The following is a 12965-nucleotide window of genomic DNA, read 5'->3' on the forward strand; positions in this document are numbered from 1 at the left end:
TAAGGTTGCAAAGTCAAACACTGAAAAATTAGGAAAAGCCACATTTAAGTTGCCCATGCAACTTTAATTTTGTCCCCTTTACATATACATTATGATATAGCCTTTAATTATATTATCACAAACTATTTTATTCACAGAATTCCTGCCTCATTCAGCGCCTAAACCAATGCTCTTTGAAGTCATGCAATTCTTTCTAAAATAGTGACAGGTTGTAATCTCCAGCAATAGAGATATGTTAACAGGTTCTATAAGAAACAGGTGTGACACAATGTAGTTTTAAAATTTGTACACAAGAGTGGCTATCATAATTCACTGAATAACAAATACACATAATTAAGAAGAAGAAAATTGCACCAAATACTATTGGGCTAGATTCTCATTTACTTAAGGCCCCTCTAGACCACTTTGACACTGTAAATGAGCTTTAAAGTAGGTCTAAATATACAAAATTACACTACAAAATTATGTTGACCTAATTTACGGCACCGTAAAGCCACTGCAGTAATTAAATGGCTTTTGCATGTCCACACTACTCTCCTTCTGTCAGCGATGAGTGTCCTAACCAGGGTATTTGAGTGGATTTAGTTGCCTTATGTCAACCTAACTCTGTAGTGTAGACCAGGCCTTAGATTTTCCAACACAAACCAGGTGTAGCTCTTTCAAGTGTTGATAACAGAAATACATGCAGTATTTATGATCTCTGTCTTTCTTTAGTTCTCAGTTCTGACAGCCACCCTGTGAAATAATGAGCAAAGTCTGAGAAAACATTTGTATTCTTCCCTTATGCTTGTGCTATTTGTATTTGAGATAATTTATTGTTGTCTTCTAGCTAAGCACGTCATATGCTGTGATGGTTCTTCTGTTGCTGCAAAGCTATGCTGTCCCTGAATAAACAGTAGTTCATCATCAGTACAGCACAACTGTATATACACGTTGGCATTTTATTCCCACTCCCATTTCCCCAGCCCCCATCTGACTTCTATCTGATAAATTGCTGTTTTGGTTACATGTATACAAATACTATTTATTAATCTGCCCAAACATGTTCAAAAATGTGTTTCATCTTCCCTTAAGTTAAAATTAAAACAAAAAACTCTTTTTGTCAACTGTTTAATGTAGAAAAACAATATTTTTACTTTGTAAAGATTCATGTCCATCTTGCTATTTGTATGGTACGTAACAATGAGATTCAATGAGTGTTAGGATTGCTACACAATGAACACTGAGTGTTAGAACAATGAGTGTTACTAGGACTGCTACACAAACTGATGGTAGCATCCTATTGTTGGGCCTCCATATCAGGTTCCAATAGACTTACATCACAAATAGTGCACAATGGCAAAAAGCCGTGAGAGACTGTGGTAAAATGGTCTGAATTTCCAAAATAAACACATTGTACATCTATTATCCTTTCTGAGGGCCAACTTGTCAGATGTGCTGAAAAAGCCCAGTGTGCACCTACATTGGGAGCATGACTTTCTGCTACCTTTTTGCTCCTGGGGGCAGCCAGTGGCCACTGCAGTCTCTAGTGTAACTTACAGCAGCCTGAAGACCACATAAGTCACATGGGTTCATAAAAATCTCCTAGAGGATTGTATATGGTCTATGATTGCAGTCATGCATCCTATGCCAAGGGGCAGCTGGAAGGTGCTGACAAAGAGCTGGCTATGCAGACTCAAAATCATCTAAGGATTCTCCCACAGCAGGGACTTTTCAGTTTATAATACCTCCTTCCCGCCCCCTCCCTTTACGCTACTGGAGCAGCATAAAGGGGACTTAACATGGGCCAGAATCTGGCCTGCAGCCTGTTTGTTGGCCATACAAAATAACATTAGTTAATTAGAGCACTAAATTATGTTTCAATCCTGGACCTCATACTAACATTCCTTTTTAGTTTTTATATTGGATTTTTCTCACGGGAGTTGTAAAGGAGTTATTAAACATTCTTTAGAGAATAAAATGATCCAGTTTAACAAGAAGCTAAACGAAGATGGATTTGATTGTCAGAATTCCTATCTCCATTGGAGCAGCAGGAGTAGACAGCAGAATTGTCAACAGGCTTTAGACTGAACCACATTACTATAAACTGTGACTGGTCAATATTATACGTCATTACAGATGCTCTGACCAAAATTGGCCAGGTGCTATACGTTAGATTCATGCTCTGAAGTCTGGAGTTGAGCATTCCTTGTTCACAGTGTCACCAGAGGTGCCAAGGATTGAAAGAAGCATGAGGATGAACTATAAAGATACTATCTCTAGACATTTTCCCTCTCCAGTTCAGGGATGAGCAACTCCAGGAGGTCAGTGTGCCCACCATTTGCTTTCAACCTCTTGTGCAGATAAAGAGAGGATTGTATCAGCAGACTGGGATTCTTTCTGTCTTTCCAGTCATGATTTAGGAATATCAATATGGCAACTTTAATTATTTTAAATGGCACTAAATAAGTTCTAAAATACAAAATACAGAAGCTGGATATCTTGATTCAAAAAATAAGAGTCTAGTCATACTTTTTTTTTCTCATCACAGGAAAGGTTGTGGGGAGTGGAGTGCAACCAGACAGCTGGATTCAGCTCCTTGATTCCCGGGATAAGTTATGGCCCTGATGCAACTTATTGTCATTATTATTTATTTGTATTACCATATGACTAGGAGCCCTAATCATGCACCAGGACCCCGGTGTGCTAGGCTGTACAAACACAGATCAAAAGACAGCCTCAGTCCCAAAGAGCTTACAATCTAAGTACAAAACAAGAGACAAGCAGATGGGGGAGTACAAGGATACAATGAGATAATATTGGCCAGCATGCTAGGCTGTGATCTAAGCACAACAATAGGCTGTGATCTAAGCACAACCTAACCATTGTCAAGTTGTTTGTAGACACCAGTGCAACTGGTTTAAAATAAATGAATGGATTTATATCAGTGAGACTGAGGACAGAATTTGGCCAAAGAATGCCAGATTGAACACAAGCTTCCAAGGTCAGGAGCATCTATGGGAGGACTGGGATAAGGCTGTGTGAATAGCCTGAGCCTAGGTTTGGGAACCATGGCACATTTCTAATAGAACTGAACTCCAATCCCCTCTTGATTTCAAATGGGTTCTGCATTCCATGCAAACTGCTCACACGGCCCTAATATAAACACAAATATTCTAACTGAAACCGTTCTGATTTATGCTAGCCAATTTCCATTATTATGTTTAAAAGATTCAGTATTAATAAATTATGGAAATGTTGACAGGAAAATGATTTATGAGAACATAAAATGCATAAATTATAAATGTTATTTATTCACTTTTTGTCATTCACTCTACAACTGGTAAACAAAGATGTTTTTCCATTTTTGCCACAAATTGGTTTTCTATTTATTTTCATCAGGCATCCATGGAACTTGTGGGATTTAATATTTAGGGCCTGATTCTCATTTACACTAGATCCTCTTTGCACCTACCTGGCAGTGTAAAGAAGGTCTTAAAGTGCATATACATTTAAAATTTTTTGCCTCAGTACACTCCTATTCTGAATTCTACCATCCCAACATGGTCTGAAACTTAGATTCTCCATCACAAAAGACATTAATTCCATCTGAGAGGAAGACTAAAAGTTGTGAAATCATTACTGCAGGGGAGCAGCAAAAATGGAAATGGAAATACTCATTTTTGCATCTTCAAAGGTGTTTTTACTAAATAGATCTAGCTAATTACACTGCCCCCAGAGCTTTTTTGTATCTGGTTCTGTTTGGGTTCTGTACTATAATAAACTTATATTTCTTCAACTTTCATATATTGTATGATATGGGTGTAGCCCACGGGTGGGCAAACTACTACATTTTAATCTGGCCCTTGAGCTCCTGCCGGGGAGCAGAGTCTGAGGTTTGCCCTGCTCCACATGTGCCATGGCTCTGCACGGCTATCGGAAGCAGCAGCATGTCCCCACTCTGGCTCTTATGTGTAGGGGCAGCCAGGGGGCTCCGCACGCTGTCCCCACTCCAAGCACCACACACATAGTTCCCATTGGCTGGCAACCATGGCCAATGGGAGCTACAGGGGTGGCGCCTGTGGACGGGGCAGTGTGCAGAGCCGCCTGGCCGTGCCTCTGCGTAGGAGCCAGAGGGAGGACATGCCCTGCTTCCGGGAGCTGCTTGAGGTAAGTGCCACCCGGAGCCTGCCCCCCTGCCCCCCTCCAGTGCCCCACCCCACTGCCCCAGCCATGATCCCCCCCCCGCCCTCTGAATCCTTTGGTCCCACCTTCCTGCACCCCAGAGCCTGCACCCCCAGGTGGAGCCCTCACACCCACACCCCAACCCCAGCCCAGAGCCCCCTCCCACATCATGAACTCCTCATTTCTGGCCCACAGTCCCAGCCAGAGCCCTCACCCCCTCCCACACCCCAACCCCCAATTTCATGAGCATTCATGGCCCACCATACAATTTCCCTAGCCAGATGTGGCCCTTGGGCCAAAAAGTTTGCCCGCCCCTGTTGTAGCCAGTCTGGCAATTTTGGGAAGTCTGACTGTACCATTTATGTATTCTGGTTCATACTATAAAATTGCTGTATCATGGAAGGCCTCTCTGTCGCTGAGGATCCACCTTTGCTGGTTAGCCTTTAGGCATATACCTCCCAGACCAGAGACAATACCTCATAGTTAAAGACTATCAGTGCCTGAATAGGCCTTCCTTGGGGAGAACAAAAGAATAACTGTCTCCTAGGGGGTAACCAATTCTCCTTCAACAGGTAGTTGGGAACTCAGAGTGTGGAACCTTACCAAGGACAGAACAAAGATACCAAGGTGGTGATACTATCTTGTAAAAATGACTCACAGGAGTAAGACCCAGGGAAACACACAGGAATTTTGGGGAAGAGGATGGTCTGACTAAGTTCAGGGAAGGCAAACTTGTGGGAGAAGGCCCAATGTTTCAGAATCCAAGCAGTGCACTAAAGCAGAAGGACCCTGGATGACTACCCATTACTCTGGCCCAACCCCAAAGAATGCTCTAGAAGAGTGGTGAGGGAACAGAGGGAGGGAAACATGTGTTGGGTTTATTAATTTTTTGTAGATGTGTGTATTTCTCGTGCTATTAAAGAAAGAGCAATAGGGTTTTAGAATCCTGTGCAAAGTGCCTGTGTGTGTTAAGTGTTACACCTACCAAGTGCTCTCTTTAAAAGGTAAACCAGGAGGCGCTCACCTTCTAGTGGAGTTATAGGAGAGGGTGTCTTTAAGTAATGGGAGAACCTGAGTGGTCAGCACTGGTTTTCAGGGCTGGGCAAGGAACCATGTGGTCACAGCTCCCAGGAGAGGCTGCCATATAGAAGATCTGTACCCCAAGAGTGTGCCCAGAGGCCCTAAGACAGCAGGAGGGCCTGGACTTTGTTCAGACTGTGGAGGCTTAACACATATGGCATCCAATGACTGGATCCTCTCACAGCAATCTGGTGAGTGGCCAAGAGGTGGCTCTTGGTGGAGTTGTGACAGCCAGGGATTCTTATCTTGGGACAAGATAGAAACAGTGGCTCATTTTACATGCCTTCCTTTCATTCCATTCTCCACGATCTCCTAGAAGATATCAGGAGGAAATGTCTGAGTTGTGGCTGTGTTGTCTAGGGCTTACCCTTGATTTTTGTGTGTGTGTGACTGCATAGTCTAAGGGGAAGATTTTCAAAGGCACACAGGGGAGCTAGGTGCTCAACTCTCACTGTAAGTCAACTGGAGTTAAGTACCTAACATGCTTAGACACACAAGGTGAGATTTTCACGAGTGCCAAATGCCCTGTTGAGAATCTTCCTCCAAGTCTTCTGTATCTGGTGATGGTGAACATGAAGAGATGGAGGATACAACCCAGAGAGTAAAGCTAATAAGGTATTTGGGGATGTGTCATGGACTGAGTGAATATTTCCTAAGAGTATATAGATTGTCTCAGTATTTTCCCAGGTCAGCCTTCATATCACATTTTGCTGTTCAGAAGTTGGCTTTGACAAAGGAGATGCAGTTGGCTTTTTATATTGAAACCACCAGTGCAGTATCCTGGTTCAATTCAGACAGCAGCATAGCATCTCTCCCTAACACAGCAATATATAAGGAACGAGGAACGGCCAGCTCTGTAGTTAACATTTTGAATTACACCCAGGGTGGACTGGCAGCCAGTGTAGAGTACAGAGGAGTAATATGCTCACTTCTGACTGTCCCTCTGATGTGGTAAGCAGCCAGTCTGTACTAGTTGAACCTTTTGGGGTGGGGTGGGGTAGTGGGTTACAGTAGTTAGCTTGGAGATGATAAAGACATAGAAAACTCAGACAAAGTCTGCATCGGAGAGGAAAGGGCACAATCTCTGTGACAGCTGAGCTGATAATAGGAAAAAGAATTTCTGGCTACGGATGCTATTCGGAAATCTGAGAACACTGATGGATACAACAAGACCCTGAGATTTCAAACCCACTGAGACAAAGGGAAGGGACACCTATTCAATAGTGAACAGTCATAACCTCAATCATTTCCTCAGAATACTCTCCCCAACCATCAGTGTCACTCCCATCTCACAAAATAAAGAATTCCTCGCAAAGTAAACCTGCACCCCTCATTCCAATAGATTCCATGGTGATTGAGGCAAGACAAAGAGATTCCTGCCTCAAGAAGAAAATTTGTCATGTAACAGTCAAATACAACTAGTACTCTGTATGGTAGCTCAGCGTGATGCAGTTCTCTTATTTCTGAGTCAGAGGGCTTCAAGTTCAAATACCAGCTGAGGAACCCAGCCATGCTCCCTCGAATATTACCCAAGTATGTCTCTGAGATGCTGTGCTGCTGATAGCGTCATTCTTCAGAAGAGACATAAAACCAATGTCTCCTTATTCACTCTGTGTTGTCAGGAAGATTTAAACCATATGGCCAACAAAATGACAACATCGCTCAATTTAGTATTACCAGACAGTAGCTACCATTATTTCAAATATTTAAGAATGGCTGCTTGCTAGTAAAAGTTTCTAAAGTTTCCTGAATAATGCTGGTATATCAATAATGATATATGTTTCATAAAGTGCTTTTGAATAGTCACTTCAGTGAAGTGTGTCCATAAAGTAGCTAAAACAACATGTTGTACTCTGAGATAGATTTCTGTAATTATTCCAGCTAACATAAAATATAGGCTTCATTTGTGACAAGCAAGATAAATATCCTCTTAAAAAAAAGATTTTCTACTACTCATCATCATAAGTCAGGTTCTTCCAAATGGCAGAGTATCACAAAATGTAGACAATTCATGGAAGATTGGAACTGTGGAACCTTTAAGAACAAACTTTCTATAGCTGAGTAAATAATCATCAGTAGAATACTGCATTTATTGCAAATGTTAACTGGGAATATATTATTTCCTGCAGAAATGGAAGACTACCAATGATTTCACAAGATTAACTGCCACATTCAAAATTCATTATAAACACTGTAAAAAAATGCTAATTGAGTTAATGAAATAGCATAATAAGAAATACAATGAGGGCCCAATGAAACAATGGTAAGGTCAATTACCTATTACTTTTTGGTAAGATTTTTTTACTTTAATATTTTAGCTTTTGTTGGTTTAAAAATTGTTTGCACAGCACTCTGCAGCTTGTAAAGCACTATGTACATGTTTTATTAGTTTACATGCTGTCCTTTATTTACTTCTGCAAGGAAGGCAAAACTATTGTGAACAGGTACAGTATAATTTTAAATAAGTGTCCCAAATTATGTGTGTAGTGATCAGCTCTTTGCAAGAAAAGCCAATATCTTAGCATTCCTACAACAAACTCCAAACCACTTCCTTCAAAGTGTGAGTTGTGAGTCAAAGCAGGTTGTATACATAATGTATATAAGAAGGCTCATATTAATATAACATGATGAAATGATGTAAATAACAAAACTGAACTGTAAACTTTAAAAAAGAATATTTTGTTTTCTTTTCCAGGTCATTTACCCAATGTATTCCCCAAAGGAAACTTGAGTTTAAGAAATCTGAATAATTTTCAAGCATTTCTAGGCTTGACAAATTCAATAATTGTGTCTTTATTTTAACTTACAGTAAGTAGATTACATATGTTTAATTGTATTGGTAAAAATGAAACTATCTTTTCTCCATGCAAGGTAATGTTTCAGCGGTTATAGGAATATTGTCTATTTACCAGTGGTCATGTTTGCAAATCTGAACAATTTTACTTGACAAGAAACCTCTGAACAATACTCAAAAGTGAATTGTAATTTCTTCCTCTCTAGTAACACCTTCTGATTTATGACATCCAACAGTCAATTACCCAAGTGATCACTGTAAATGTACATTACACACACTTCTGAGTCTTCTGAGCTAACTGTGTCAATATTAACCTGACCATATTAAGAACAAACTGTCTCTTTTGTTCTCCACACTTCTCACATGGAGAGCACAATATGGCTTTTGTCAGAGGTGCTCCATCATTTTGGCTCAAGGAAACTGTCAGTACAGTTTGGGATTCGTTATTCATGGGCAGATATCCTGATGGGTCTAATGAAGCCTTTCTGCTGACAACTCATTTGCTAAAAATACCCAACCATCACAAAGTAAAAGTGAGGAATATAATTGTGTCTCTGTTATAATTTTCTCAATAAAAGCAATTATTTCTAACCATAATGATCCACAAGTTGAGACATGCTTTATCTCATTAGACCCTCTTTGTATTTCATGGTAACTACTTCTGCTTTCCTGTTTCTTTCTGTGTGCTCACTGATAAACTTTATGACATACGTAAATTGCAGTATAATACGGTAAACACCAATGTTATAGCACACATGCAGAGCTAACAGTCTGTATGCCATTTGTTGTAAATTCAGACTAATTACCGGAAGCCCCCTCCTGAAAACAGACACAATCCACTTTTATACAAGTTTTCAGGTAAGGTCATGAAATTGAAAAAAAATTATGGAGAAATAATATAGATATTTATCAGAATAGATCTAAAGCGCATAGATGCATTTATTGTTCTAGCCCTCTTTGGTATCCACCACTGGTGCATCTGCTTAATACAAAATCCTTTGCTCTTTTGGAGACCATGAGAGAGGTTTATGTTCATCTGGCGTATGTACCAATCTATCTATAAGCAGTTTTGCTGTTCCCACCACTAATATTCAAGCACCATGTATATGAATAAAAGTAATATAAGTCTGCCCTAAAAAGGATCTAAATTCTCCTCTTTTTATAGCTGCCATTCTAAGCTTCCAGGAAAAGGTCAAGTGAAGGTGCTAAAGCAAAGAAATAGGAAGAGAAGTGGTATCTGAGAAAGCCGCTTCTATTCTATTCTATTCTATTCTATATAAGTTCCGATAGCACATTCTTCACTATAGAATCTGAGCACCTTGTATCTTGAGCATAGCCAATTAAGGAATTTAAACTTTAGGTCCCATATCCTGAAGTAGAATTTGAATTGGATACAGAACAATTAAAAAGCACAATACCCAGGTGTCTCTGCTGAACATTAATTGTAACGATAAATTCTTGCTCTTCCTATTCAGAGCTGTGTTGCAAGAATAAAGTGGATTGGTGATGGTTATGTGGCTCAGCAAGAATCACCCTGCCTATGTAAGGCAGAATAATTTTTCAGAGAAGCATAGAGGAAATGAGACAATGGAAGTAAACCAAGAATTGAAGTATAACCAATGGAATTATCACATTGTGTTCAATGGAGGTGTGGCTGAATAGTTTCACTGATGCATTACATTCTCCACATCAGACATACATTTCCTGTTTGTTCACACAGAGTATAATAATCCATGCTTTTGAAGGAGTAATCCAAGATAAATAGCCTTTATCCACTGTTGATAAAATTTCAGATGAGTACGGATTAAAACTCTGGTTTGTCTATTTCCATTAGTCTTTTTTAACAAATCATTGTAACTAATTTAAAATGGCTGTGCTTTATATGCATGTAGCACAAGCCGAGATGGGGTTCTGGGAGTGCAAAAGCTGAAAAGTTTCAAAATTCTGAAAAAAAAGTTATACAGGTAAACAACCAAATCTCAGTTAACCAGCATTTTCAAAGCTGTGTGGGGCAGCCAGCATATTTTAGCCACGCTTTGGGTTTGGTAATAGCAGTATGTCCTTTCCATATGTTTAGAAGAAAATGAGAACTGTTATATTGGTTCAGGCCATTGATCCAGCCAGTGGAACATCCTGCCTTCAGCAGTGGCCCGCACCTGACAATTCAGAAGTGACTCATCCACCACCATAATAGACTTACATAAACTGTGCATTTTCCTCCATAGGTAAGAAGGAATCCTTCTGTTATGGGTAGGCAATATATACCCTAGACTAGAACATTGACTGATTACCCTTTTCAGAGTCCTAAAGCCCAATCTTTGAAACATTACAGTACAGAAAGTTCACTAATACGAGTAGTTTCATAGCTTCCGATAAGTTTGTTAAGGCTTTTTGAAAGTCTACACAAATTAACTTAACATGCTCAAAGAATTTTGCTAGAGTGGAAAGGCAGAAGCAGAAATAATTGGTTAACTCCTGTTGTTACTGCATGAGAGATAAGAAATGATTAAGAGAGACAAGGTGGGTGAGGTTATATATTTTACTGGACCAACTTCTGTTGGTGGAAGGGACAATCTTTTGGCCTTCACAGAACTCTTCCTCAGGATTGGATGTTCCACAGAATGTTACCCTAGGTGTGAGGAAGAACATTGTGAAGGCCAAAAGCTTGTCCCCTCCATTACTTCACCCTCCTCGTGTCCCTCAGATCCTGGGACCAACACTGTTACAACACCACTACAAACAAGAAATGATTACTCCATCTAATATTAAATAAACAGCAACTGACATTTGTCAATGGTGTACAGACTGAGATGGTGTGCACTGGTATAACATGATGGCACTTACTGACTGGAATCATTAAGTCCAGCAGAGGCAAAGTTGGGTACAAGTTCAGGAGTTAAGGTCGGGATGGGTATGATTCTGAACTGGTGAGCTAGAGGGGAAACTCTCTGTTTACCGTATATTTGCTTGCCACATTTAAGAAAAGAAATTGATTTGCCCAAGAGCTGGTAAATCTTCCACTTGTTAATGGCTTTAGGCTGTTCCTTTTTAATCAACATATTGTATCTATTCCTACAATAATAAATGAAACTGCCACTTTGACTACAAATGCTTTTGTAGCTTTAAGTTTTTAAGGTTTACACTTCCCCATAGGCTGAAGCCCCAGCTTCCCTTTTTCAGGTGCATTTTGGGCCTGTACAATTTGTGTCTATAACTTTGTCCCTGAAAAATAAATTACAGGAGCAAACCAGAGACTTTGCATTGCTAACTGCCTGATTTGTGTCTATATCATGGAATTGCAATCACAAGTACTCAGATTTGCACCCACCATTCATACTGAGGGCACAAAAAATGGGTACAAATTGTACGGGGGCAAATTGGATATGGAAAAAAAGAAGTAACTCTTTTGAAAATCTAGCTCTATACATCCAGGACAGAAAGATATAACAGAAGAAGGTATATGTTAGGGATTTGCTAAAGCGCTGTACTTTTAAATACAGGCCCACCTGCCATTGAAAAGAGCAATTATATCTGTTTATACCCTTGTCAGTATTCTCTGTATTACATTTTTCTTGCTATGTAATATGCTAAGAACTTATATCCAAATTTTCAGTTCTTTTATTACAGGAAATCCACTTAAAATATTATTGAGAAAACACAAACTTGCCAGGTGCACTCATAAGATCAATGCTGAATCAAGTGTAATATTTGATTTCATTGTTGACAGAGTAGCAAGAGATAACAGGCAATATTAGCATGGGCCATCCTGCCGGGTGTGGTGTACTAAGCTGTACAGAGACCTCACTAGTATACATACTGACCAGGAGCTGTACATTTTAGCCAGATAACTCTCAGATGTAAATGTATATGCAATAATTCATACCTTACAAAATAACTCGCATGCAAACATGGTAATAAAAAAACACATTTCTAGCTGTCAAGAAAATTTCTGGGAAAATTAATCAACCATTCATCCATTCAGGCTCTTTGCATACCCTTTTGTCAAAGAGGGAATACTAAGACATTTCTTTCCTCTTCCACGCACTCATTGCAATGGTTTGTAGAATCCATCAAGCTTGAGTTGATTTATTGAACTGTCTCTTAGCTCAGCAGTATAACTACGGCAAATGAACTGATAACTTTTCCAAAAACAGCCGTGATTCAACAATATCTGGTTTATTTAATTCCTTCAAAGTTCAGATTAAAGATTTCTTAAAGGGCCTGACATGCATTCTTCCACAGCTCTATATGCAACCTGATCCTGAATATTTCACTTAAATTCAATTTCTTAGTGATCCAATGGTTTTGATTTACAAATGGCTGAACCTAGTATCAGCCAAGTATCTTTATACTAAATAGTGCAGTTCTACAGTTAGTTTGTCTGCAGAGACATTACATTTTAATTCAATGTTTTATAAAGAGGACAAATTAAAATTGTTTATTTCATTTACGTGAGGTACTTTACATACTGTAGTTTCCCATGTTCATTATCACTCTAAAAACTCGCAGTTCTTCAATCGCTTAGAGGGGTTGTTTTATTTTTTTTTCCATTTAAGCAAATAAGTTGCATGCAAGCTAAAGTTATTTTCATATTTATTTCAGATATATCACGGTAAAGAAGATGATTATAAAGGGTACTTAAACTATAAAGAATGCAGATATGCCAAACAGCCTGCAATACTGTTTAAACATGGATTTTATCCCTGAGCACCGTCCACTGAACCCCACAGAGCACATTCATCACTCACCAGCTTTGCATTTTTCTTCACAAAGATATATGACCTTTGCCTATTAGATTTCATTAGCAGGGCACCATACAAGGCTCCTCCGCAGATGACAGGATAGAGAGCTAAACATCCTCGCCTGAAGGATTTGTGGGAACAAGCCCATCTTCAATCTTTGTCCCTGGGAGGCACTTTTAACACCT

At 39.5% G+C, this 12965-nt stretch overlaps 1 protein-coding gene across 3 annotated transcripts in view; it reads right to left on the reverse strand.

The window, feature by feature from the left end:
* The window catches only part of PRUNE2 (prune homolog 2 with BCH domain), a 190499-nt gene that overhangs the window by 81348 nt on the left and 96186 nt on the right, over positions 1-12965 (reverse strand). The window lies entirely within an intron of this gene.

The sequence above is a fragment of the Mauremys reevesii genome, linkage group 6, assembly GCF_016161935.1.
Source record: "Mauremys reevesii isolate NIE-2019 linkage group 6, ASM1616193v1, whole genome shotgun sequence".
In the NCBI taxonomy this organism is placed as follows: Eukaryota; Metazoa; Chordata; order Testudines; family Geoemydidae; genus Mauremys; species Mauremys reevesii.